The sequence below is a fragment of the Girardinichthys multiradiatus genome, chromosome 2 (assembly GCF_021462225.1).
Source record: "Girardinichthys multiradiatus isolate DD_20200921_A chromosome 2, DD_fGirMul_XY1, whole genome shotgun sequence".
Lineage (NCBI taxonomy): Eukaryota > Metazoa > Chordata > Actinopteri > Cyprinodontiformes > Goodeidae > Girardinichthys > Girardinichthys multiradiatus.
Genome location: NC_061795.1, coordinates 14684806 through 14712517, shown reverse-complemented (window position 1 = coordinate 14712517; position 27712 = coordinate 14684806). Strand labels below are relative to the sequence as shown.

The window sequence follows — 27712 nt, the reverse complement described above, 5'->3', positions numbered from 1 at the left end:
AGATCGAGCAACTAGCCTCCTTGTTCCAGCACACCTTGAGTAATTTCACTGCCCCGGCAGTAGAGGGAGCTTCAGCTTCTCCAGTTTCTCAGCAACTTCCGTCCTCCCATGTGGTCACTTCCCCGAATCCTGAAAAATTATCCGGTGAGAAAGAAGATTGTAAGGGCTTCCTTCTCCAATGCACTCTAGTTTTCAATCGCTCCCCACAATCCTTTCCACAAGATTCAGTTAAGATTTATTTTGTACTTGGGTTATTAACTGGAAAAGCCTTGAGATGGGCAGAGGCCCAATTTTCAAATTTTTGGACTTTGGTTGCACATTTTCCGAGTTTGGGGAGAAGTTTCGACAGGTTTACTCCATTGAAAGAGACTTAACTGCCAATGCTCAAAGTTTATGGTCTCTTAAACAGAGAAACCAGTCAGTTGCTGAGTTCTCCATAGATTTTCGCACCATTGCTGTAGCTTCAGGATGGAATGACTGCGCTCTTAGAGCCGCTTTCTTCCAGTCCTTAAATGAACCATTAAAGGATGAGTTAGCATTAGTCGACGAGCCTAAGACCCTGAATGGGTTAATCAAGTTAGCCGTCAGATTAGAAAACCGAATGAGGGAAAGAAAAAGATCCCGATTAGAACAGAGTGCAGTTAAGACCCATCTCTCCAGTCCTACTTCCGAAACTATTCGCCCCACTTCTGCTTCACATAATTCAGGAATAGAACCCATGCAGATCGGGTGAACTCAGCTTTCCCCGGAAGAAAGACTGAGACGCCGTCAATCCAATCAGTGTTTTTACTGTGGCTCATCTGAACACTTTCTTGTAAACTGCCCTATTCGTCCGTCGGGACTAAAAGGCCAGGTACGTCAGTAAGTGAGGGGAGACTGACGGACCATTTACTTACCCCTAGACTTAGTTTGCCTGCCACATTAATTTCACACCGTCCTTTTCAGAATCTTTCTGCTCTTATTGACTCGGGTAGTGACCAGAACCTTATCGATCAGAAGTTAGTTAGTGAAGCTCAGATTGAGACTGAGCCACTCCCCACTCCTCAATCAGTTTCTTCGTTGGATGGGAAAAGATTACCTCGAATCACACACAGAACCAAACCGTTGACTTTAATTTATTTTTTTGTGTTTCCCATCGCAAAATTAAAAAAAATTTAATTAAATCGTTTTGGGTTTTCCTTGGCTCAAGAAACATAACCCTCACATTAACTAGGCAGAAAGCCAAATAGAATCCTGGTCCACTAACTGTCTTTCTTCTTGTCTACAGTCAGCAGTAGCATCACTCCCCACTGAGTCAGGGCCAGCAGAAAATGGGATTTCCGATCTTTCAAACGTCCCTCCAGAGTACCATGATCTCAAGTTAGTTTTTAGTAAATCCAAGGCTTTGTCATTACCCCCGCACAGATCCTATGACTGTGCAATAGATCTGCTTCCCGGTGCCCCCCTGCCTTCCAGTAGGCTCTATAACATCTCTGGTCCAGAGAGAAAGGTTATGGAGGACTATATTAATGAGTCTCTTGTGACTGGGTTAATTCGCCCCTCTTCATCTCCACTCGGAACTGGGTTTTTCTTTGTGGAAAAGAAAGATGGTTCACTCCGCCCTTGTATCGACTTTAGGGGGTTAAACCAAATCACAGTAAAGAATAAATACCCTCTCCCTCTCCTTTCCTCAGCATTTGAACAAGTTCACGGTTCAACAATTTTTTCTAAGTTAGATCTCCGTAACGCCTACCATCTAGTTAGGATCCGTCAGGGGGATGAGTGGAAGACCGTCTTTAAAACCCCGTTAAGCAATTTTGAATACCTGGTTATGCCTTTTGGACTAAGTAATGCACCTGCAGTGTTTCAGTCTCTCATCAATGACGTACTTAGGGATTTTTTGAACATTTTTGTTTTTGTCTACCTTGATGACATCCTGATCTACTCCAAGGACATTAAAGAACACACCCGTCACGTCCGTCTAGTTCTGCAAAGACTTTTGGAGAACAGACTGTTTGTAAAGGCAGAGAAATGTGAATTCCACAAAACATCAATCACATTTTTGGGATACATCCTGGAGGGTGGACAGGTTCACTCGGACCCTGAGAAGATCAAGGCAGTACTGGAGTGGCCTGTCCCAGACTCCCGCAAGCAGCTACAACGGTTCCTTGGATTTGCACATTTTTATCGACGATTCATCAAGAACTATAGTTTAATCACTGCACCACTCACCGCCTGGACCTCCACAAACACAGTGTTTTCCTGGAAAACAGAAGCTGACAAAGTTTTTCAGGCATTAAAAGAGAGGTTTTCTCAGACACCCATACTAGTTCATCCAGACAGTTTATTTTGGAGGTAGACGCTTCTGATACAGGGTTGGTGCCGTGCTTTCTCAGCAGTCTGCCACAGATGGAAAACTCCACCCATGTGCTTTTTTTTTCTCATCGTCTCACTAGCACAGAACGGAATTATGACTTGGGAGATAGGGAGCTGCTAGCAATTAAGTTAGCTCTCGAAGAGTGGAGACATTGGCTGGAGTGTGGTAAGCACTCCATTTTAGTATGGACTGATCACAGAAATCTGGCCTACTTGCAATCAGCAAAAAGACTGAACCCATGCCAATCACGTTGGTCACTGTTTTTCTCTCGTTTTTGACCTCTCCTTCACTCACCGGACTCCACCGAGAAAGAGGCTGAACCCATTGTGCCGTCCCATTGGACCTTTGGAACCCTAGTTTGGGAGGTGGAAGACCTTATTGACAATGCCCTACGAAATGAACCGGACCCTGGTACAGGTCCTCCCAAAAGGAAGTATGTTCCTACGTCTGTTAGATTTAGACTCATCCGCTGGTTTCATACAGCCAAATTCTCAGGTCACCCAGGGTTAGCAGAACCATCTCACTCATTTTTAGGCGATTTTGGTGGCCATCCTTTCACAAGGATGTTACTGAGTATGTGCAGGCTTGTTCGGTCTGTGCCAGAAACAAATCGAGCAATCAGTCCCCCTATGGGTTACTTCAGCCTCTCAGTACGCCCAAACGCCCTTAGTCACACATCGCTCTTGATTTTGTAACTGGTTTACCCATGTCTAAAGAGAATACAGTCATCCTCACCATAGTTGACCATTTTTCTAAGTCCTGCCATCTTGTTCCACTAAAAAACTTCCATCTGCCTTTCGAACTTCCCAGCTGTTGGTTCAGCATGTTTTTCGCCTTCACGGCATACCTCAGGACATTTTGTCAGATTGTGGCCCCCAATTTATCTCTCGTGTTTGGAAACAGTTTTGTTTGGTGCTTGGAGCCAAGGCCTCCCTGACTTCTGGTTATCATCCCCAATCTAATGGACAGACAGAACGCATGAACCAACAGATGGAGTCCATTCTCAGATGCATGACTGCTACCGAACTTCTTGACTGGAGTGCTTATCTCCCCTGGGTAGAATATGCAATCAATTCACAAATCTCATCTGCAACTGGCCTCTCTCACTTTGAGATTTCCCTTGGTTATCAACCTCCTTTATTCTCCGCTGATGAGAAAGACATAGGCGTAGCATCCGTTCGGCACCACATACCGCGTTGTAAACGGATCTGGGAAAATGCTGCCATAGCTCTCCTTCGTACAGCAGAGCAGAACAAGAAGTACGCTGACCGCCAACGACGGCCTGCTCCGACGTACCATCCTGGCCAAAAGGTTTGGTTGTCCTCCCGAGACATCCCGTTGAAGGCTATGTCCAAAAATCTGTCTCCTCGTTTCATTGGCCCCTACACTATCGACTCAGTCATCAGTCCCTCTGCTCTTCTTCTGCGCCTGCCTTCCAGCCTTTGTATCCAACCTGTGTTTCATGTCTCTCAAGTCAAACCTTTCGTTTCCAGTACTTCTTCCACTGCACCTACTTCTGAAACCCCTGGACCAACTTATCATCCTGGCACACCATTATCCACCATCACCTGTCTCACGGGTAAACAACCACTTGGTCTCTCCGCCCCCCGCGGCGGATCATTCCATCTACCCAGTAAGACAGAATTATTATTCATTAGTTTTGACCCTGAGTTTTCCCTGCTTACCATCCTGTTTATTTTTACAGTTGGTATCCCGGTTCCCGTTTCCCTGCTCACTTCACTGCTCTGTAAATAAACACTTTACCATAAAATTCTGTCTTCTGGATTGCTTTCTGCATGTGGGTCAAATCCGCTAAAAACAATATGACACAATGATACAGATAGCATTAATAATCCTTTGGGTTTTACTGGTAAGAGCTGGTTCTAAACCAATCTCTCTAAAGAGGTAATTATATCATTAAGTCATCTATGTAGGGCAAAGCATCTTGTGCTAAGAGAGAATGATCCTTGGGTTCGCTGGTATAATGCAGTTGTAGTCCAATAATAACAGTCATTTGCATCCATTGAAATTTAACTAAGCAACCACTGAGTTCTAGCTAAGGAAGCTGAGTCACTGGTGTAAAAACAACTTTTGTTCAAATTTTTAAGAAATTAATATTATTTTTCTTTCACTGGTAAATCTAAAAATCTATGAAAAGGAGAAGAAATGAAGAAATGAAATCCACATTTAGGTAAAAATAAGAAGCATGGGAAAGCAACACACATAAGCAAAGATTTTGCAGGGGCATGGTGGACTCGTGAGGGGCCAATATTTAACTATGATCATGTGTGCAAAGAATTAGACTGTCAAAACTGACGAAGGTGCCATTGTCCTTGAAAAAGAGATGGAGGTTTTATCAAACGGCCACACAGTTCAGTTCGCAGATGAGGGGGGTTGCTGGGGCAGAGCATTGCATTTACAGAACATCCAGGAGAAACGTTTTTATAAAAAGCCTGTGAAGGGGCGCCTGAATTAGACAAACAATAGTATTTTAGTATTACTAGTATTTTTAAAGTTATATGAAATACCTCTAAATGTGCAAAACTATTAGATAAACACACAGGTTTTAATAGCTGTTGTTTTTTTTCAGATGAATGAAGTTGCACTTGTTGGACATTTTGTCACAAATGCAACTAAATTGGTCACAGTTTGGAGGTCTGAGTAAGACCGTCTACCACTGTATAAGCCTAATGGTGGCAAAGAGTATATGGCCCCCATCCCTAATCTAGACACTGAACAGGATTGAAAACTTTAGGTCACATCGACAGATGTAGGGAAAAGGTTTATTGGTTTTCATCCAATGTAATACCTCAATGTCATCATCCCTTTCTAATCTAAATGTGTTTTACAAGCTACAGTTGTAAAACTGTGGTAAACATGGCAGTCCATGTTGGGATGTGATGCAGAAGGCATGCTACAGGAGCCCAGATAAAGGAATAACATACAGGTTCTTATGGTCTTTCTCAGGAGGGTAAGTCCAGAAAGTTGATCGAAATAAAACGTTGCTCTCTCCTTGATATTTAATAGTAGTTTAAAAAAGAATGTATCACATTTATTTTACATGCCTTTTCCAAGGACTTTGAGGTTAAGCTTTCTCCTGACGTGCTGATCCAAAAATAGACCTCCGGTTGTATCATCTGTAAGAATTAGAGATACTCGCAGCTTGCTTGGGCCTGTGTTTTCACTCATCTCTGACGTTACTAATAGTGGAGACTTCAGCACAGTCAGGACTGGGAAAGGATCCAGGAGTGACGCACGTGGAGAAAGACACCTCTTTTCCCAGCTGTGCTAACCCACTAATCTAGCTTCTTTGAGCCTGAAATTGATCGAAAACAAATAAATACAGTTTCAATGGCTCAATCACATGTTTTCTGGTATGTTTCCAAGCAAGCTGTAAGTGTTGCTGATTCTGAGCTATTAGTCATGGAGCATCAAAATCACACACATTGTTAGGGATGATGTAGACTTCATTAGAATTTTTTTTGTTACCTCCAACTATCAGTCCCTGTGGATGTAAAAGCAGAAATTTTACCAAATCACTAGTCAATGAAAATACTCTGTGAGTAGAGGTGTTTTTTTTTTGGCCCTTTAAAAAAAAGGGGGGTTATGAGTATGAAAGACTGTGCTGATCCGGCCCTGGCAGACCTGTCAGCGTGCGTGGGCCATATATGTATGGCCAATTGCACCTCATTTACCAGATAAAAAAACACAAATTATTTGTCAGTTGTGCCCTGAACAGGTTTTCTGTTGCTTTTATCCATGTGTATTCAGAAGGGAGTGGTTGCCCTGATGTGTGGAGTAGGTATCTCCTGTGTGTTGCTGATAATAAGGAGACTAGGTTTCATGCTTTCAGCAGGTCTGCACTGCAGTTTGTCTAGCCCTAGAATCTTAGATAACGTTCTGTATTTTAATTGGTTGGGGGATGGGAGCAAGAGGGGCTTGCACAAGACACCGTTCATGCAAGAACCGCCACTGTATTTGAGCCACCAACATGCTGATGTTTAATTGCTGTTTTTTAGCAAAAGGTAAATCTGAGTATCAAATCATGAAAAGATTTGAGGTTTATCACTTTTAATGCACATGTATCCTCCCTTAAGTACCCTTCTCTGTAGGGGGGGACCTAACTCTGCTGTGGTCTTACCATCAAAAACTGCGTGACATAAAAGCAAAAAAGCTTAAGCTTTTATCCCCCAATATGACTACTGAACAAGCAGTATTAGCTTGTGTGCCTCCATTTTCTAGGTGTATATAAAACACATTCAAGTGCATCAGAGCACCTTTTCAAGAGAGAGTCACCACATTATAATCAACAAATGCAGCAGAGTGTTGTGTTCCAGTAATTACTGTGTACAGGGTGTTTTTTTTAAATGGAGGCAAAACGTCATTAACAAGAACAAATTACATTATCCATAACAGCATTAAAGCTGATCATCATGTCATAGTTGCAAATATGTTTGTCCGTGTCGTCCATGAGTTATGCCTTGGAGTGGTGATGAGCTTTTTGCAGTGGCTTTGGCTTAAACGGGTACGGGTAGGGGTTTTGTGAATTATGTGCAGTCAGTCAGAAATCTATAGAAGGCAGACATCAGAATGTTCTGAGGTTTGAGGAAGCAGGAAGAATTTCTAGAAATGCAACCAAGCTAATAGCTACTATAACTACAGCAAATTTTAGATCATTTTAAACAAGCCCAAAGGGATATTTTCCCTACAGAAACGTTTTCTGGGACCCAGGAGTATTTCACAGGCAATTTTTTAACCGCTTCATTTCAACTGCATCTACCATGGCAAAAACTGGTTATCCCAATTGTTAATTTATCCACAAAAACAGCCTTTTAGAATGATTGTATCTTTGGTCTCACCCTAAACCTTGATAATTGAGCTTTTGGATAGGAAGGTCCTGGGCATTTTGGATTTCTTAATTATTTAGCATTATGTTTTGTCTTAATGCTAAAATGAAAGCTTGTCTGCCCTTGCAAAATTAAAAAGTTTTCATTTAAATAAATAAATGTTTTTAAATTATGATTTGGTTCAGTAAAAATGGACATCTAATATCCAGAAATGAGAGTTTTGTTCTTCTTTTTTTTAGGTTACAAACTGTGTCAGACATTAAAATTTAACTGTTTTTAAAATATATTATTATATAATATATTTTATAATATATTATGAAATAATTTTCAGTAAAGTCTATTGTGTAATCAGGCAAACTAAAATGATAAATACTACCTTCAATTTAAAAATGGTTGTTCAACCAGAATGCATCCCCTAAGTAAGACCGAAGACACTCTTTATTAAATGTTGAAACACAATCCATTCAAATGTATACCCTCGTCTGAAGAGGAGATATGTAGAAGAAATGTTGGTATTTTATTTTAGGTAACTATTTCCTTTAAAAGTAAAGCCTATGATCTATTGAATCTCCCAGATGTGTTGGTAGTTTCAGAATTTTCAGATCAAGCATATGCCCATGGCTAAACCTTGGAGTATTTTCTGTTTGTCCTTGTTAACATTCAACATTCTATTTCAAAATTGTAACCCATTATTTGCACTTGGTGTTTCTTGGATACCTTTGAAGGTTTTTCTGTCATAGTGCCAGATACTTTGGCTTACAAACTCATCCTTGCTGTTTTTTTCCCCAAAAAATATCTGTGCTCTGTGGTAGACATAATATATATCAAATGTCTGATTTGTCTCCCCAGCATCCAATCAAGTTCTAAAGAGTCCAGCTAATGACCCAATCATTTGATCCAGGTGTGTTAAAATCAGAGATAACTCTTAAAAGTTGCAAGACACCAGTCCTTGAGGACTGGAGTTTGACACCTGTGCTTTAATCTGTTATGTGACATCAGAGATATTACACAAACCACATTGATGACTAAACAAACATCATAGCAATATGGCTGGTGTTTAAATAGATGAGTTACTTCAGATTTACAGTTCTCTGCTTATTTCAATAACAAGAACAAAATTGCCTTTGTGACAAATGAAATGTCGCTGAGGCAAAGTGTCCCACATTAAATCTAAGCAACTAAAGAAGCATATTCATGTAATTCTGCCAAACAACAAAGGGTCACAGAAGGGTTGTTCTTTTCCTGAGAATGCAACTCGTAATTCACTACAATACTGCCTAGTAGTGCATCCAAATATAGAAGATAAAAGCAGTTCCTATATTATTTATAAAGAAAAAATGAATTTATAGCATTTAAATTTACTCAGCCAGCCAGGAGAAACAAAAAAAGACAAGGCAAGGGAACAAATATAGCTATCTCATCTTTCACAACTGGAAGTTTAATGTCTCTAACCTTGTTCCAGCTGACCACATCTGTAAGTCCCACATGTATTTGCAGATGTACAAACATTTGGTGAGGATTACTAGGGCTTTACCCAAAACAATTTTAGAAATATGTTTTTTTTAGAGTATCATTGTGATTACTAATTAACTAGGTGATAAAATTATTAAACAGAAAAAACAAAACAAGTTAAGTCCTGTATCTGTTAGGTGCAAGTGACAGAGAGCCTGCAAATGTGCTCAGGAAACAGCCAGAAGGATGTACTACCAAGTGGGATTAACGGCTTAGCCAGCTCTATTGGTGAAAGAGAAGGTTTTCAGTGGCCTGAAGTTGGCTCCATTTAAATCTGGTAACATGCACTAAACTCATCACCTGCACCAGAGCAGTATATGTCCTAAGTATTACATTACATAAAACATTAATTCAGCAATTCTTTGAATCCCAGATATAAACATCTAATGGCATTTATTATTTTGTCCAACAGAACTTATTTTCATTGATTTTTTTTTCTTCTTTTTTTTTGCATTTTAACCACGTTTATCCACTAACATACAGGTCCTTCTCAAAATATTAGCATATTGTGATAAAGTTCATTATTTTCCATAATGTCATGATGAAAATTTAACATTCATATATTTTAGATTCATTGCACACTAACTGAAATATTTCAGTTCTTTTATTGTCTTAATACGGATGATTGTGGCATACAGCTCATGAAAACCCAAAATTCCTATCTCACAAAATTAGCATATTTCATCCGACCAATAAAAGAAAAGTGTTTTTAATACAAAAAACTTCAACCTTCAAATAATCATGTACAGTTATGCACTCAATACTTGATCGGGAATCCTTTTGCAGAAATGACTGCTTCAATGCGGCGTGGCATGGAGGCAATCAGCCTGTGGCACTGCTGAGGTCTTATGGAGGCCCAGGATGCTTCAATAGCGGCCTTTAGCTCATCCAGAGTGTTGGGTCTTGAGTCTCTCAACGTTCTCTTCACAATATCCCACAGATTCTCTATGGGGTTCAGGTCAAGAGAGTTGGCAGGCCAATTGAGCACAGTGATACCATGGTCAGTAAACCATTTACCAGTGGTTTTGGCACTGTGAGCAGGTGCCAGGTCGTGCTGAAAAATGAAATCTTCATCTCCATAAAGCTTTTCAGCAGATGGAAGCATGAAGTGCTCCAAAATCTCCTGATAGCTAGCTGCATTGACCCTGCCCTTGATAAAACACAGTGGACCAACACCAGCAGCTGACACGGCACCCCAGACCATCACTGACTGTGGGTACTTGACACTGGACTTCTGGCATTTTGGCATTTCCTTCTCCCCAGTCTTCCTCCAGACTCTGGCACCTTGATTTCCGAATGACATGCAGAATTTGCTTTCATCCGAAAAAAGTACTTTGGACCACTGAGCAACAGTCCAGTGCTACTTCTCTGTAGCCCAGGTCAGGCGCTTCTGCCGCTGTTTCTGGTTCAAAAGTGGCTTGACCTGGGGAATGCGGCACCTGTAGCCCATTTCCTGCACACGCCTGTGCACGGTGGCTCTGGATGTTTCTACTCCAGACTCAGTGCACTGCTTCTGTAGGTCCCCCAAGGTCTGGAATCGGCCCTTCTCCACAATCTTCCTCAGGGTCCGGTCACCTCTTCTCGTTGTGCAGCGTTTTCTGCAACACTTTTTCCTTCCCACAGACTTCCCACTGAGGTGCCTTGATACAGCACTCTGGGAACAGCCTATTCGTTGAGAAATTTCTTTCTGTGTCTTACCCTCTTGCTTGAGGGTGTCAATAGTGGCCTTCTGGACAGCAGTCAGGTTGGCAGTCTTACCCATGATTGGGGTTTTGAGTGATGAACCAGGCTGGGAGTTTTAAAGGCCTCAGGAATCTTTTGCAGGTGTTTAGAGTTAACTCGTTGATTCAGATCATTAGGTTCATAGCTCGTTTAGAGACCCTTTTAATGATATGCTAATTTTGTGAGATAGGAATTTTGGGTTTTCATGAGCTGTATGCCAAAATCATCCGTATTAAGACTATAAAAGACCTGAAATATTTCAGTTAGTGTGCAATGAATCTAAAATATATGAATGTTAAATTTTAATCATTACATTATGGAAAATAATGAGCTTTATCACAATATGCTAATATTTTGAGAAGGACCTGTAATATAAATTAAGACTTTTTCAGTCTATGAAGTAGTTGATCCAAAGTGAATAACAAACCTAACTTAAGAACTGGGTTTCATAGTCTTGAGTAAGTTTGAATAAGACAGGAAAAATTAACCTCTCTGCTTTTTAAGTTAAAAAAGTATCTCTCTGTCTCTCTCTCTCTCTGTGTGTGTGTGTATAAAAGAATGTCATCAGCTGGTGGCTATAAGGTATGTTTGGCACATGTCCAAAATAACCTCATTCCCACAGTGAAACAGGGTGGGAGTGGCATCCTAATCTAGGGTTGCTTAGAGTTGAATCTGTTTTTTTTTGTTTGTTGTTGTTGTTGAAGTGGATAAATATGAACTGTTCCAAAACCCTAAGGTTATATCTACAAAAGAAATAAATGATAGGGACAATAGGCAAGACTCAAAGACTACAAAAAACAAAATAACACACTAAAATAACTGAATGAGTAATTTCCAATCCCCAAGACATTTGGATTCTATTGTATTCTGCTGTGACTTATTCTGGTGCTGTGTGATGGATATTTGATTGAAATCCTGATGCAATAATAAAAATAGTGCACACCACCACCCCCCATTGGCCAGTGCAATTAGTTACCATGGATATTAAAAGTCAACCAATGGCGAGACATTTTGTTACATATTAAGTCTGACCATAATAGCTTAGACTGAAGTGGTGTGCAGAAGAATTTTGTCTTATGAGTGCTACTTTTATGTTATGAACTCACTCAACATCTCAACAGCTGCTGTAGATAGATTTTAACAACTTTTTTTGTTTTTGCTGTTTTTAAATCTTTTGAAGAAATCAAATGTCTTCATTTTTTAAACTGATTATAAAGAAACAGCTGCTTTGACAGTTCTGAACTACAAATGTGTGATTTAATACAAATATTATTTCTGTTTTGAGAGTTAGTGTGGAGTTGTCCTTAGTGCCATTTTGCCATTATTGTCACTCGCTGTTTTTTGTCTTTTTTGTTTAAAGATTGCAAAAATAGACAAATGAAGACAAAAACAACTACCAAACAGATGTTTTCAAGATGAGGTAAAACATAGTTGGAGAAAGCGGAAAACACCAACCCATTCAATTTTAGTGCTGATCAGTTTTGCTTTGGTTCAATGTTTGAAATATGGTATTGACCTATGTGGTGGATGCTTTGAGTGCTTCTACCTCCAAAACTTGTCACATTCTTATTTTTCTTTTTTGCTCTCTTAACTTATCTCTCTCCATTATAGTCTAGAAAGTCTTGGTCTGGGCCTTAAACCCATGTCTTGTTCATCAAATAAACAGTTAAGCTATGAAATATGTTTTTATCTACAGTGCCTTGCAAAAGTAAACCCTTGAACTTGTTAAGGGTTTTTTTCCTATTACAACAAAAAAAAAAAAGGTAATGTATTTCACTGGAACTGGGAACCTCAAGTCCTGGCAAGTCTTTAGCATATGTATGTCCTATTCTGATGTCTGCATATGCGTAAAGCATAGTGAGATCAATCGTTTGGCATTTAAAGGTGTCAACTCCATCAGTATGTTACTGTTGCTCTGATGTCACATTCTAAAATATTAAAACGTATAGTAAAGGATCAGAAGGCAACCTATAAATGAAAAATCAATGCCCCGTGTGTTCCCCCAAGTTGTCAGATAATTATGCCAGGTTAGTCAGAAAATTAATTATACCCTACGTTTTACTTTCTGCTATAAGTGTTCTACATGCTGAGGTGAGTGAAGCATCTGCATAGCGTAGTAAGAAATTAAGCAATGTTATTATTGGGTCATTGCTGTTAAATTTGAGTCAAAGTTGTGTTGATTCTTTTTGCAGTGCTGCACATGTGTGATATACATGGCTTGTAAGAGGTGTAGTGCTAACATGATGGATTCATTTTGACATGTGCAAAAAAAAAAAAAAAGGGACTGCTTGGCCTAACTGGTGATCAAATTTTGCTACAGTGTTGAATGCATAAGAAGGTGATGCTAGAGCATTATTTTGAAATGGCACCATACTTATCAATGTAATTGAAATGAGAGGCTGAGTAATGTGTGATGGGAGTAATAGAAATTTGCATGTTGCCCAAACATTTTACTAACCTCAAGCCTTGTGGCAAACTGGTCTTCTAATGACGCATTTCTTCTTGCCACTCTTTCATAAATTTCAGATTGCAGATTTGTAAAGATCATGGAAAAACATTGTGGTGTACAAAGATTATCCCACCTGAGCTGTGGATGTCCAGCTTCTCCAGAGTTACCAGGGTCTCTTGGTCGCTTCGTGGAATAATGCTCTCCTCGCCTGGTTGCTTTTTTAAGGGGTTCCAAGATAATTATGCCTGAATACAAATGCACTCAAGACTTGTTTTAGATTTTGTACTACTAGTGGCATTCATTGACAGTAGTCAGAGAGGAAAGTGCCCGAGACAGAAGAGTGAAGACATGCAGCAATAATCTCCAGGTCAGGAATCAAACTCTAAATGTCTGCGGTACGTATGAGGCAACCGCTCCACCACACATTGCCTTTTTTACGTTTTCTATTTGTAAAACATTTTATCAAAAATCATATATCCTTTAAAATTTTATTTATCTGGTCGAACGAGACAATGTATATCATGACTGCATTCTCACCATGAGTATTTCAGCTCATCATGTGAATGTGTCAGATTTAGCTTTAGGGGCTTATTTTTGCATCTGTAGTCTGTTGCAGATGGATAGTATGAAACGAGATTAAAACATAAATCACATGATTGTAATTTTACACAATGAGCATAAGAGAAAACATGGTCAATATGAAATAGTCTCTAATCTACATATGGTCAAAGATTGGACTAGCTATCAACCAGAGTTTTAGGAATTTTAAGAGCTGCCATAAAGATGCAGAAAAGCTGGCTGCCCAAAGAAACATTCCTTCTTGGGTTTATACAGTCTCCTCTGATTACAGCTATTGTGGACATTTATTAAATTTGTTTACTTGAATTGTTCAACAGAGGAGGAGCCAGACAATACAAAATTTTATGAACGACTATAATATTTAATCCGGTTTTACCAAGATAAAAAAATATGCTAAGTTAAAATTTTGCATTGATTGTTTGAGTGAGACTTTTTTTTCTAGTATTTTCAAAACTTTGTAATAATGCACTACCTTGTGTTGTTTTGAACAAAACAATCCCAATAAAATACATTAAAGTCTGGTATTAGTGTTTTTGTGTGTATGCAAATAAGCATATTTTTACTATCACAACCAGCCTTATTTTTTATTATCTTATTTGTAATTGAAAAAATATATATATTTGGGTGTACACACACACACACACACACTCACACACACACACATACATATTGCTACTTTTATTTTTTACTGTATTTGCTTTAATTTTATATACTTATGCTTAATGTCTGTGAGTGCATGAAGACGAGTGTGTGCACACAATCTTGGCCAATAAAGCTGATTCTATTACTAATCTGAATACTTCTGCAAGGTTCTGTATGTTAGGTTCTGCTAGAATAGAAAGACCAAGATTTAAATACTCTTAACTCTATATTGTTAGAGCTCATTATATCCTATAGTACATTATCAGCAAAGTTAATTATTTGTTAATCAATCCACAGAGTGGAAGATAATAGAATAACTAATTACTGTTTACTCAAAATAGCTGAGCGACGAAAAGGAGGATATTAGAGACAGTATAAACTTATCTTTAGCGCATGAGTCTTAAACGTTTTTTGATATCTTGTTTGACATTGTAAATTGTATTATTAATTGGGCATCATAAAATCACCCTGCTTCTTTGCTGTTTGCTCACAAAAAGACTTGCACATAAATGCTCTGAAAACAAGCATTGAGTGAAGCTCTATTGTTTAGAATCCCTGTGCGTCCAATTGTGTCCAACCAAAATACATTTGGATGAGAGGCTCAAATCCCCAGAACCTTTCAACACTCACACACCACCACGGACACCATTAGCTGCCAATTGCTGTAACTAATTTGCCAACTTCATTTCATGCATCATGCTGAATTATGAAGCCACATCGGTAATAACCATTATTTGCTGTGATGACCATGAGAATAGCTGCTGTGGAAGTTGAGGGGAAAAAAAAGTGTTGTTAATTTCTCATTTGGAGAATGCTTCTTCACTGTAGGAGGAGAGGCATCCATGGACGGTGTGACTCACTCTTGGATGCACGTCACCTACTGCATGGCCTGTCATGGAGTGACATTTTGGACTTTGTGGGTTCTTTGATGGTTTATTTTGTAATTTAGATTTTCCTTATGGCTCTTTGTTTATTTCTTATGTTATTGTTTCTATGTTCCCCTCTAGTTTCTCTGTTTACTTTAGTTTATAGTTATTCTAGTTCTTTATTTCCTCCTCTGATTTATTCTCTTGCTTAGTTTGTGTTTTCTGTCCTTTCATTCTTCCTCAGCCTTTGTATTTGTTTCACCTGTTCCTACTGCTTCCCTGCCTCCTTATCGCACCTGTTCTCAGTTCCCTTGATTACCTGCCTTTGTCTTTCCCCAGTATATTAGTTGGTTTGGTGTCTCTGTTTGTTGCTGGTTCCTTGTGTTCGTCACTACCCCTTTCCCATGACTATGCTTTGTTTATGCTTCGCTTGGAGATTTATGCTACGTTTTGCCATGAGTACCTGCAGTGTTTTTGTAAGCTTTGGATTTTGTCTCTGATTCATACCTGCAGTGTTTTGTTACGTTTTTGACCCCTTTGAGAATAAACTAAGATGCGGCTGCCAAGCTCTTGTCTGCACTTTGGTCCGACCCAAAATCCCTTTTCGACATGGCCAGCCTTTTACCGCACCTGAGGAGGAGAGAAATGACTACTGCTATGGCCAGATGGTTTGTGTGAATACGTTTGTGAATGAGGAAGAGGGATTCACTTAAAAAAGTAAGATGCTAAGCCGTAGCAAGGGGGTCTAGCCCCCTTGAACTTTTCAACCTTTTGCCACATTTCAGGCTTCAAACATAAAGATATAAATTAAATTTTTTTGTGAAGAATCAACAAGTGGGACACAATCGTGAAGTGGAATGAAATGTATTGGATGTGTCAAACTTTTTTAACAAATAAAAAACTGTAAAGTGGGTCGTGCGATATTATTCGGCCCCTTTACTTTCAGTGCAGCAAACTCACTCCAGAATTTCAGTGAGGATCTCTGAATGATCCAATGTTGTCCCAAATGACTGATGATGATAAATAGAATCCACCTGTGTGTAATCAAGTCTCTGTATAAATGCACCTATCTGTGATAGTCTCAGGGTTCTGTTCAAAGCGCAGAGAGCATCATGAAGACCAAGGAACACACCAGGCAGGTCCGAGATAGTGTTGTGGAGACGTTTAAAGCTGGATTTGGATACAAAAAGCTTTCCCAAGCTTTAAATATCCCAAGGAGGACTGTGCAAGCAATCATATTGAAATGTAGGAATATCAGACCACTGCAAATCTACCAAGACCCAGCCGTCCCTCTAAACTTTCATGTCGAACAAGGAGAAGACTGAACAGAGATGCTGCCAATAGGCCCATGATCACTCTGGATGAACTGCAGAGATCTACAGCTGAGGTGGGAGAGTCTGTCCATAGGACAACAATCAGTCATACACTGCACAAATCTGGCCTTTGTGGAAGAGTGGCAAGAAGAAAGCCATTTCTCAAAGATATCCATAAAAAGTCTTGTTTAAGGTTTGCCACAAGCCACCTGGGAGACACACCAAACTTGTGGAAGAAGGTGCTCTGGTCAGATGAAACCAAAATCGAACTGTTTGACCACAATGCAAAACGATATGTTTGGAGTAAAAGCAACACAGCTCATCACCCTGAACACACCATCCCCACTGTCAAACATGGTGGTGGCAGCATCATGGTTTGGTCCTGCTTTTCGTCAGCAGGGACAGGGAAGGTGGTCAAAATTGATGGGAAGATGGATGGGGCCACATACAGGACCATTCTGGAAGAAAACCTGTTGGAGTCTGCAAGAGACCTGAGACTGGGACGGAGATTTATCTTCCAACAAGACAATGATCCAAAACATAAGACCAAATCTACAATGGAATGGTTCACAAATAAACGTATCCAGGTGTTGGAATGACCAAGTCTAAGTCCAGACCTGAATCCAATTGAGAATCTGTGGAAAGAGCTGAAGACACAAACGCTCTCCATCCAACCTCACTGAGCTCGAGCTGTTTTGCAAGGAAGAATGGCCAAGAATTTCAGTCTCTCTATGTGTAAACTGATAGAGACATACCCCAAGCGACTTGCAGATGTAATTGCAGCAAATAGTGGCGCTACAAAGTATTAACGCAAGGGTGCCGAATAATATTGCACGCCCCACTTTTCAGTTTTTTGTTAAAAAATTTTGACACATCTAATAAATTTAATTCCACTTCACGATTGTGTCCCACTTTGTTGTTGATTCTTCACAAAATATTTTTATTTTATATCTTTATGTTTGAAGCCTGAAATGAGGCAAGAGGTTGACCAGTTCAAGGGGGCTGAGTACTGTTAGGGTTTTTAATACTTTTATATTGTTTATCACTTGTGTCTGCTCTAATTGCTTCCTTCCCCCACATGCCATAGACAAAGAGATAAGAGAGAAGGGTGAGTTATGCTATTATCAGCAACATCTAGGGACTGGCACCAATCCTCACTCCTTTCTCTCTGCTTAAAATCAAGACACATGAACCCTAACCTTTCACACACACACACACACACACACACACCCTGAATGTTTGTTGAACTATGTGTGAACCAGCATGTTATAAATAAAGAGAGAGGGGTGCTAATGCTTTGTAGATTTGCACTGCAAAGTGTGAGCTACCCTTGCTGCAAGTACATCTGACTCTGTGTCGTTCCTTACCTCTGAGTTGACTAAATAATACCTAACATTAATTTGGTCCTTCGAGCCGGAGATCATAAGAACTAAACTGATCTTATTTTTCTTGCAGTGACTGGCGGATCTCCGGAGACAGCCTGACGTCGAGTTAAGCGCTGTCGCACAGCCGCTCATAGGCCTGGTGGCTGAAAGTCCCGGTGTGGGACGTTCGCATCTGGCCGTTGGGTTATTGTCTTGCTCGATGCCGGGCGGCTCCAGGAGATCCGACAGTCACCTGAAAGTCAACTCAGAGGTGAGACGGTTTTAAAATACAGTACATAAGATAAGAGTAAGCGCTATAGAAATAAAAGAAGAAAAGTACTTAAAAGTCGTTGGTAGTGTGTCGCCGTAAGGACACTGCATTGAGAAGGTTTTATTTCGCCGCAAAGAAATAGTGATAAATTTAGGTAGGATCTCGCCGCAAGGAGATTAAAAACGACTAGGTGGTTCCGCCGTAAAGTGAACTGGATAATTTGGTTGGTAACATTTCGCCGGAAGGAAATGAAATTAAATGTTGAACAATAAGGGAGCTCATAAACTAAGCTAGGTCGACCATACATATTGCTGAAGGGACATAAATATGTTAACATACTAACTGTGTGAATGCTGTTGTGTGTTTGGAGGACTAAACATTTTTGGAAGAATCTTAGCAAGATTCTATTGGTCCTGTTTTCTTTTGCCCAGATTAAAATACCTTTTTTCTGGGACATTCATACTCTACAAATATATCTGGGTGAGAAGTTGCTCTGTATTATTATTATTTTTTATTTTGTTTTTTATTACACGTTAACCTTCATCTCCTAAAAAATGAAAGGAAAAGGTGGGGATGATTGTGTTAAATGTGCTTTAACTTGGGAAGATAAGTTTGATTTTTCACAGAGTGGACGTTTGAGTGTAAATAAGTTAAATAGTTTAAATAGTTTCAAGTAAAACAGTTGATGGATGGAGATGAGAAAAATAAAAAAACATAAGAAAAAGATTAAAAAGCACAGAGTGCATCAATTAAGGTGTTAAAGAGTTAAACTTTCCTGCAGGAAGTTTCGTTTGTCTTAAATATTGCGATCAGTCGGAAAAGAAAGGAGTATAGTGCATGTTATGGTGGACAACTGACTGACTGACTGATAATATTTCTGTGTGCCAAATCTGAACCTATACTAAACTTTGTCTTCTGCCTCTCACACATACACACATATATGGGATTTGAGTGCAACATCTGCGTTTTTGAGTCTGGACTTTAGAAAGCTGCCGTTCTCATGGCTACTCCGCCAGAGACGCTTCTCCAGCACGGCCTGAAAGAGAGGGAGCCTGCCTGCCTGCCTGTCTGCCTGCTGCTGCAAATCACAGTGTGAGTTTCCACCAGAACGAAACTCAGAAGAAGTCTGGCCCAAACCCACTGAGATGGACAACGATCCATGCTGTTTGCCAGAGCCAGAAGAGCGATAAACTGGATTTATATTGAAAGCACATCTTATGCGGGCAGAAGAGAAACAGGCCGGAGCAAAGTTCTTTCTCCCTCCTGGAGAAGTTAAAGTGGACAAGGAAGGAGTGAATGTCCCACCAACAGACCCGGGAAGGGCCTCGGTTGTTTTTGTTTTGGACTGATAAAGGATTGTGTGCCATGACAGTCTGACTCTGGAGCGATTAAGAAACAGATGGGGGTAACGTACAAACACGCACACATTTGCATACATTTTTTCCTATTTTCTGCAATGAAGAACGCTTATTAACCGCTGCTCATGTGACGCTTGCTTGACGTGGACAGATATAGCGGGTTAAAATATTATTTTAGGGTTAAAAAAGTATCTTCAAAAGGGTGATAACTTAGCTCATTTGATACTTTCCAGTTAATTCTTTTAGAGAAGCAAGTTCTCTTTCGTCGTGGAATATTCAGGGTCAATTATTCTAGTTATTAAAAGTTATTAAAAAGCAGAGGAAGTTACAACATCTCCAAAACTCAGCAGTAACCGTGTGTTTCTATGTCATTCTCAGGACAGATCTCATGAAAGAGCATTTTTAAAACCCATTGCATGTGTAACACCTGATGGGCTTCTCCTTCAGGCATTGTTTTCTGTTGTCAGAGTTTGTATTCCATAAATCTAATGGGTAGAGACCTCATTAAAACAGGCTTAGTTATACTGTAAATGGTCTTCATACAGTCTCTGACACAGTACTTACAGTGGGGTGCAGTTTTGTCCGTAAGTGCTAACTGACGCTTATGGAAAGTACAAATTCATTGTTTTTCACAGCAGCTGCTGGGAAGAGGTTATATTAGGTTTTTTCTTCCCTCTTCTGATTCATGCAGCATGTTGATTTACACTGTACCTTATATCAGGTCTTGACAAAAAACTATGAAAGGCTTGGCTCTGCAGTTTCTTTTTTCTCCCTTTGGGGAAGGAAAGGAAACCTAATCAGTTCTGTGTTGCATAGAACTATTAAACACTTGTTGTTTTCTAAGATATCACCAGCTAAAACTCTTAAGACTTTTGAGAGTAATTGGTTTTGTTAAATACATTTTCCTCGGTAAAACGAACCTTTAAAATGAGAATGGGAAAGATTGGGTTATTTTTGAAGGTAAGAAATAATCTGATTGGACAGTGGTACCACACAAAAATTAAACTAATCTCATGTTCCCTAAAAGACTCTGCATAGAAAACGTCTTCAGAACCATGGAGTTATTTTCCACCACAGTACCAAGTTTTTAAGCATGCTTTTTCTTTATTTTAAAACAGATCTATGTTTTTGTTTTGTTCTTGATTTTTTAGCATAATGTTTGTCTGAAGCTTCTTATGAACTGGGTTAGGAGCAAATATGACCTAAGGTAAATTAGGAGCTGTGAACTAATAATTTTGATTCTGATTATTGTCCAAGCAGAAATAATACACTAACAAGTCTGGGGATATTTAGCCAATCCTCCAAGAGAGCCAACATCATTGTTCAATGCAGCAGTACTCAACCTGTGGTTCCTGGACTCCTGAAGCCCACAAGCCATAGATTTTGGGTCCATAAAATTATAATACTTAATTAAAGGTAGACCGATTACCTATTAAAATAGATCTAAGCCTATGAGGGGTTCCAGTCATTTGGTGGTTTTGAAATGCAATAATACTTAATATTTATATTCTGGGGAACACAGATTGGGGTTGAAGAGTTTTGTTTTGGAACCAAGGTTAGGATTTTTATAATAAAGATAAGAAAATCCTTCATTTTAGGAAAATAAAATAAATAAAGGCTCTCTCAATACTAAAGAGGATGGTCGGCTTAAACTCCAGTCTCCTTGTTTGATTTCTTAGGGTTTAAAGATTGAAAGAATAACTAGGAGTAGAAAGGTACACAAGGTAATTTCAGATTACTAAATTATAAAATATTGGAACATTTATCAGCATTTACATTATTAAAGAGGGGTTCTAGTAATAATTTTTTCCCCAACTCTCAAAATTTAAATAGCCAAATTAAGGAAAATTATGTGTGTCTTCCCTTTGAAACGCTATGTGGAACAAAGTCCAGTTTGGAGTCAAGCTTCTTATCTTAATTTCTGATTAAGTCAAACACTGCAGTTTTTGTTTTGTTTGGGTATACCATAAAAATGTCAATGCTGGCTTAAAATACTTTTTGCATTTAACCTGAGCAGAGAAATTCTTGAATGCAGCTGCGATCAAAATTGAGCAAAACAAAAACATATAACAATAACTCTCAGGATTGTAGTTATTATTATTACAGAGTTACAGCACAAAGAATTGGCAAAAGGTTTCAGCATCAGTGAATTTGGATTCATTTAAAAGAAAACTGTTGCTGTGCTTCTAAATAGTTTGAGATCTCTTTGGACTATGTGCACTCATCTTAAAAAGGATCCTGAAGATTGTCATAACAAAATGGATCAATTATAGCATTAAAAGATATGGCTGAGAAAACATGTTCTGAAAAGAGATTGTTAAGAATTTCTTTGAATTCTTGAAGCTTCAAATTTGGCCATTTGTCTGTCTTTGATGTTTTGTCTTTGTTTTGTTGGAATTAATGTTTGTTTATATGTTGCATGACAAAATAATCCATGTTTAGAATAATGTTTCTAAATCCCAGATTGATTAAACTTTGAGTTTTCAGGAGAATTAAGAAGCAGCTTGTTTCTGAGGTAGGTGCATGTTAACAGTTTTGCAGTTTAATGTTCACTAAGATGGGTTGGAATGAAGAAACTGTGGGTCCGCCCATAGGCTGCCAATCAGAGGTTAGTTCTGCCTGACTCTGCCCACCTACCAGGTTGGTTCATGCCTATGCTGTCATGGTAATGCTCAGCACCTCCCTTCCTGAGTTTTAACACTATTTAAGAGACATTATAATCAAAAGGCTTGTAGTGATTGTTGCCTTAAAAACATGTTTTTTGTATAATAATTAAGGATGTAGCATGACTTTTAGATTTATGTGTTTTACTATTAAAAGGTTAATGAAATAGTTCAAACTAGTTTGAAGAATTAGTTTTACATACAAGATCATTGGTGATTTATTAGATTGAAAGTTTTCCCTGGTGTCATTAAGCTAGCTGACAGTTCAAGATATGCCAAAAGTAAGGAATATATTTTTGATAAAGAATCAGAGTTATGATTTCATATTTGACAGGAATTATTTATTCGATTAAATTTGTAGAATGTATGCATCAAAATTACATTAGATGTCCATTAATCTAATACTTATCTTCATACAAGACAAATCAGGATGATATGTGAATCATTTCTAAGTGAAATATTGATGAACTGAATAACTAAAATTTGTGTTTTGTTGTTAATGGAACTGAGTTACAGTTAAAAACATCTGGATTTTTTTAATGTTGCTTTCGTTAAATTCATAGACACATAATTATGTCAGAATTCATTTCTTTGGTTCTATGTAATGTGATCTTGGCTACTAGAACATTCTTGTTCAAACTTTTTGCTGGATTGTCGCATGAGTTGGACTCTGCGTCAGAAGGGGGGAATGTCAGAATAAAGTAACATGGGGATATTTCCAAGATCAATTTTTTTCCACATCTTTGTGTGAAGATAGGATGTTGTTTTACTGTCAAAACCTGTCCACTGTGTTTTCTCAAGTTTCACAGACGGTGAAGGCTGCATTACCAGAAACAGCCACTTCCACCCTCCAGTCCTTTATCCCTGACGACTGGATTCTGGTCAGAGAATCTAGGAGAAAACACTGGAAGTCCAGGGCTGGAATGGCCCATATCAGATCCTACTAGACACCCAGGAAAGCTGCAGGAAAGCTCCAGCTTCCCCAGCTTCATCTGGATCATCCACGGCCTGAAAGGTGTGAGGACAGCGGACCACCACAAGACAAAGAACTGTAAGCTGATCACTGGCGAGTGATTGAACAGGTGGTTGAAGAACACTGTTCTTACAAGGGCACAACAATCTCTTGGGCAGTGCAACGTTATTTTAGAATCTACTTAAGGCCATCACATTGCCTGAAAGTTAGAAATCATAAGGTCATTTGCCTCACTGCACACACATCACAGTGAGAGACACATAGGAAACATACAAGGAAGACCTCTACACATTTGCACATAACCTTTCTCTGGATGATGGACTGGCGACGTCTGCAACAGAGAGACGGTCAAACATGTGCCATGATGTTTATTCTCCTTAATTTCTTACCATTTGGTGGCTACTAGGCTCCTTTGCCAGGACAGCAGGGGTCAGCCAAATTCTTTTCTCCCAGCGAAACTGACTCTGAGGAGGAAATTTTGGATGCTTTTATCTAACTTTATGGTATTATTACAAAGATGCACAAAAATTATGCAGATCAGCTAGCTTCAGTAAATGCTTCAGAAGCACTTGGCTTCCTTTTCACTCTACTTGGTCCTCAAAAGCAGCCTTTTTATGTTTTATTGTTTCTAAAGAATTTGGAAATCCAGAGTGTTTTCACATATGGCTCAACCATTTTACTGGTCCACACTGATTAGAATGAATTTATATTGTGCTTTTCTGGTCATAGTGACCCTATAATGAGCTTTACACTAGAGCCACATTCACCCAGTCACACATTCACACACCATAACGGAGATCAGTAGGCAGCTTGGGATTAAGTATGTTGCTGAGCGGAATATCGGCAGGACAATTCCAGTTTCCAGGAGTTGAACCTGCAACTTTAAGATTGCAGGATTACTACTCTTCCAGCTGTGCAGCAGGTGCACCAGAACATAATAAATACCTTTAAAGGAGGAATTGAATTTAAAACATACAAATGGCCAGTGCATGGCATAACATAGCAGGTTCAACCATTATTGTTATTAGTCCTCATCGTAGCCCTCTGGGTTCGATTCCTGACCTTTGAAGTTTAATGCATGTCTTCCACCCTTCTCTCTCTGCTCATTTTCTATCTGATTACCCTGAATAAAGGACACAACTTAAAAATAACGACACAAAATCAAGAAAAACTTAAATGGGCATACATGCAAGAATTCTGATCACTTCCCTTATGCCTCATGTGATGTCACCAGAGTCATGTGCACATGGAGGCTTGTTTTAAGGAAGCATAGATTTTATTGTAGTTAAACAACAAAAGCAAATTAAACAGGAAAACTGAACATGCTATGTTGTTCTATAGCTGAAAGTAGTATTTAAAGTGTGGCTCTTAGCTTTAAGAAAGTGCTAGGTGGCGCACTTAGGTTAATGCAAAATGACAGTCTGTGTATTCACCACCAGCAACGTTTCCAAAAAACAAAATTCTGTTTTTTTTAAGCAAATGAAGAGTGGTAGTCTTACTTTGGCTACTTCTACTTCAACTAGATGGAGTAACCGGACCCCAGGCTGGGATCGAATCACAGTCTTGGGTCTTTCTGCTGCTTGTCTTCCGCATGCATGGGTTCTGTTCGGGTCATTCCGACTGCTGGACATAGGCACCAGCCTCCCTGCTAGCATTTGACTTGCCAATCAAAACAAACTTGGCAGAATTATTGTTTTTTTGTCTAATTAAAACCCAGATAAAAGGTTCACACAAAAAGGATCCATGTTCTTTACTTCAAAACCAATAAATCCTTATTATTTTTTCAACAAACATTTCTACACCAGTGACCCTATGAGATATGCTGATTAGAGACAAATGTGAAAAAAAGCCTGGTCTGCTGTTATACAGTATCTTCAAATTATCATTCCAAATGTAATTTAAGCTTCTCACTACAAACAGTGAGAACAAGGGTTTCTCTGCTGCACCTGCATGTTAATATGCAGTGGGATCAAGCCAAAATTGGCTAAGTGCTAGGAAGGAATCCTAAATGAAACAGCAGCAGAAGGTCCACCTGAGGTGGGGTAATTTAATTTATCTTTTATTATTTTCCCATCTCCTGGCGTCACTGTGGTTTTTGGTTTTGAAATGGAAAATGTGATAAATATTGATGTCTTATGCAGGAAATGCAGCCAGCTAGGTGCGAGATGCAGGTCTTGGGCAATCTATAGCACTTTCCTTCTCCTGAGAACCTGTATGTGCGCGTGTGTAAATTGACCTCCAACTGCCAAATGCCTAGGCATCAGAAGAGGTATTGCTGTCTTAAAACCTCTTTCTGGGGTGTATTATGACACACACATACCTGCACCCTTTTGTCTTCTCGCTCACTCACTTCCCTTCTCTTGCCTCCTATCAATCCGTAATTCCAAAATTCTTAATCTTTTTGTTCTGTTGTATCCACTCCTTGCAAACTAAGATGTCTCAGTTCTTTCCTTCTAAAAATCCCTTTCTCCCTTTAGAACTCACAGAGAAAAGAGAGAAAGATGAACAGAGACTAACAAAGACAGTTGCAAAGCTAAAAGCTGAGATCCAACCCAACATAGCTTCATCAACTTCGCTTAGCTAGCGAAGAAAAGAAGAGGGAAACAAATGTTCTGTATTAAAGAAAAAACGGTTTAAGTTGAAAAAGAAAATAAAAAATAAATAAAGGAAGCAGATGCTTAGTGTTGGATTTGTAAGTTGAAGCTGTTCTCAAGGGAATTGGTCATAGCTTGGATTTTGTTTTCCAACTCAAAATTGCCTCCAAAAATGGCTGCCAGAACAGAAAGTAAGCATCAAATAAAGATGTTTATGTCCATCTTGCATTAAACACATACAGTGTGCAGAACTCTCAACGGTTTCATACAGATGGAAATAGCACCCGCACCTTGGCACATTTAGTTCTGCATGCCCACCTATCTGAATCTATGTACTCATTATGACAAAGCAGGTCCCCCACCAGCACCCACACAGCCAAAACTGTTGCAAGTAGTGCAGGTAGAGCATTGCAAAGTTGTCTGGGATGGAAGCTGAAAATACCAGCAGATCAATATGCAAAGCAGGACCAACATTCCCAGTGTTGGAAAACAGTTATGTCTCCTTGCTCTTTTCTTGACTCTTCTCACTACCCAAAGGCAGCCCAATTCTCCCTTCTGTCCGTGTCCCACTTAAAATGGCCAGTTCAGCTCAGTTTGATGGTTTCCCTCTATATGAAGTGAGTGCTGCGTTCACCTGTTATGACAAGTGAATTGGGTAGGAGGTGCAAGATAAGAAGGCAGAAAAGCGATAGACTTACCCAAAGCTGTAACAACAGAAATCCAGAGATTGCTCATTCCATTCACAGTGGTTGCTCATTAAATCCAATATGCTGTAGGAAGAATTGAAGATCTCATCTAGATGCTGCCCCAAGGGAAGGAAAATGAGATTCTATGAGGCAATGATCTTGCAGTGGTGTTAAGAAAAGTGGTAAGTATTCATAACGGTGGGGATCTGATATCCAGTCCACAGTCGTTTCCCATCAGCGGTGAAGCCACATGTGTACACACTCCGACACATACGGTTCGTGCAGAGAACACGCAGGGAGGGTGTATCCAGGGTGGAAGATTGAGGGGGAGAAGGAAGGGAGGGATGGAGACCAGCAGGGAAAAAAGAGACACAGAGGAGAAGGCAGCTGATCCAGAGAAGAGCAAGGTGGAGGGAGGAGGAGCTGCAGCGTGTGATGAGAGATTGGGAGAAGGGAGGGAGAGTATCTCCTTTCCATCTAATTTTTCAGTCCATCTGAATGAAAGTGTGCAAAGCTAACAAAGGGAGCTGATTTAATTATTTTTGCCATAGATGGATGGATGGATGGATGGATGGATGGATATGGCTGAAACAAAATGCTATGGAAATTCAACCAACGGGACATGTTTAGTACCCTCAGACTACAAAGCTCCACCTTTAGTTAAGGGTCCATCCAAAAAAATCCTACTCCCCTAACAGGTTAACTTTCTCATTTGGCTCTGGTTCCTGCAGAGGGAAGGCAAAGGAAGGAAAAACTACCCCAGAAAACTACCCTAGTTCCTGAAAAGCTCCCTGTACTGGAAATGTAGGTGCTAACCTGTGCAGCAATTTTGCTGGTTGGAAACCCAGCAAAGGTAGAAAAAGTTAAGATCGGCTGGCCAGATAGTGTGGGTAAAATCTAAATACTTAAAATATAATTAAAAAAATATTGTGATCCAGATAAAACCCATTCAGTATTTCTTCAAGTCTGACACAAGTTTTCTAGTTTATTTTATCCCCAAATAAAAACGTAAAAAAATGTTAAAAATATTTTGTGCTTCACTCCAACAAAAATACATCTTCCAAGTTTTTCTAAACTACTACATATATTGCAAGTAATATCCACCAATACATGCTTTAAAAAGAGCTATGGGCAACCCTTGATGATTGTTGATTTGACTCACTCCATATAAATCCTACAATAATGATTCATGCTCCAAACCAGCATACAATTCAAGGCAGGGGTTAAAAGTATGGGTGGCATATGCGGTCAGGACATCCCACTGTGAAGAGCAAACATACAGGATTAAGAATTCTGTGGGAGTTGGATGCAAGGCTGGTGGGTAGAACTCTCAAGGTATCTTTCTACTCAGGGAAGCCATGCATGTCAGTCAAAGAGATTCAATGGTTGAGGCTTTTGGCTGACCTAAAAGGATGAATATAACTGTCCTTTTATGCCAAAACCTGTCAGAAATTAATACACCATGCAAAGATTCTATCAGCAATGGATATAGCCAAGGTTGAGGGATGTGATCATGG

General features: G+C 39.4%; 1 protein-coding gene across 1 annotated transcript in view; it reads right to left on the bottom strand.

Moving 5' to 3' along the window:
- The window catches only part of lingo1a (leucine rich repeat and Ig domain containing 1a), a 270502-nt gene extending 243966 nt beyond the window's left edge, over window positions 1-26536 (bottom strand). The window contains exon 1 of the mRNA XM_047347224.1: window positions 26208-26536. The gene's annotated coding sequence lies outside the window, so the exon portion shown is untranslated. The remainder of the gene's footprint in view (window positions 1-26207) is intronic.
- Window positions 26537-27712: the final 1176 nt, after the last annotated feature.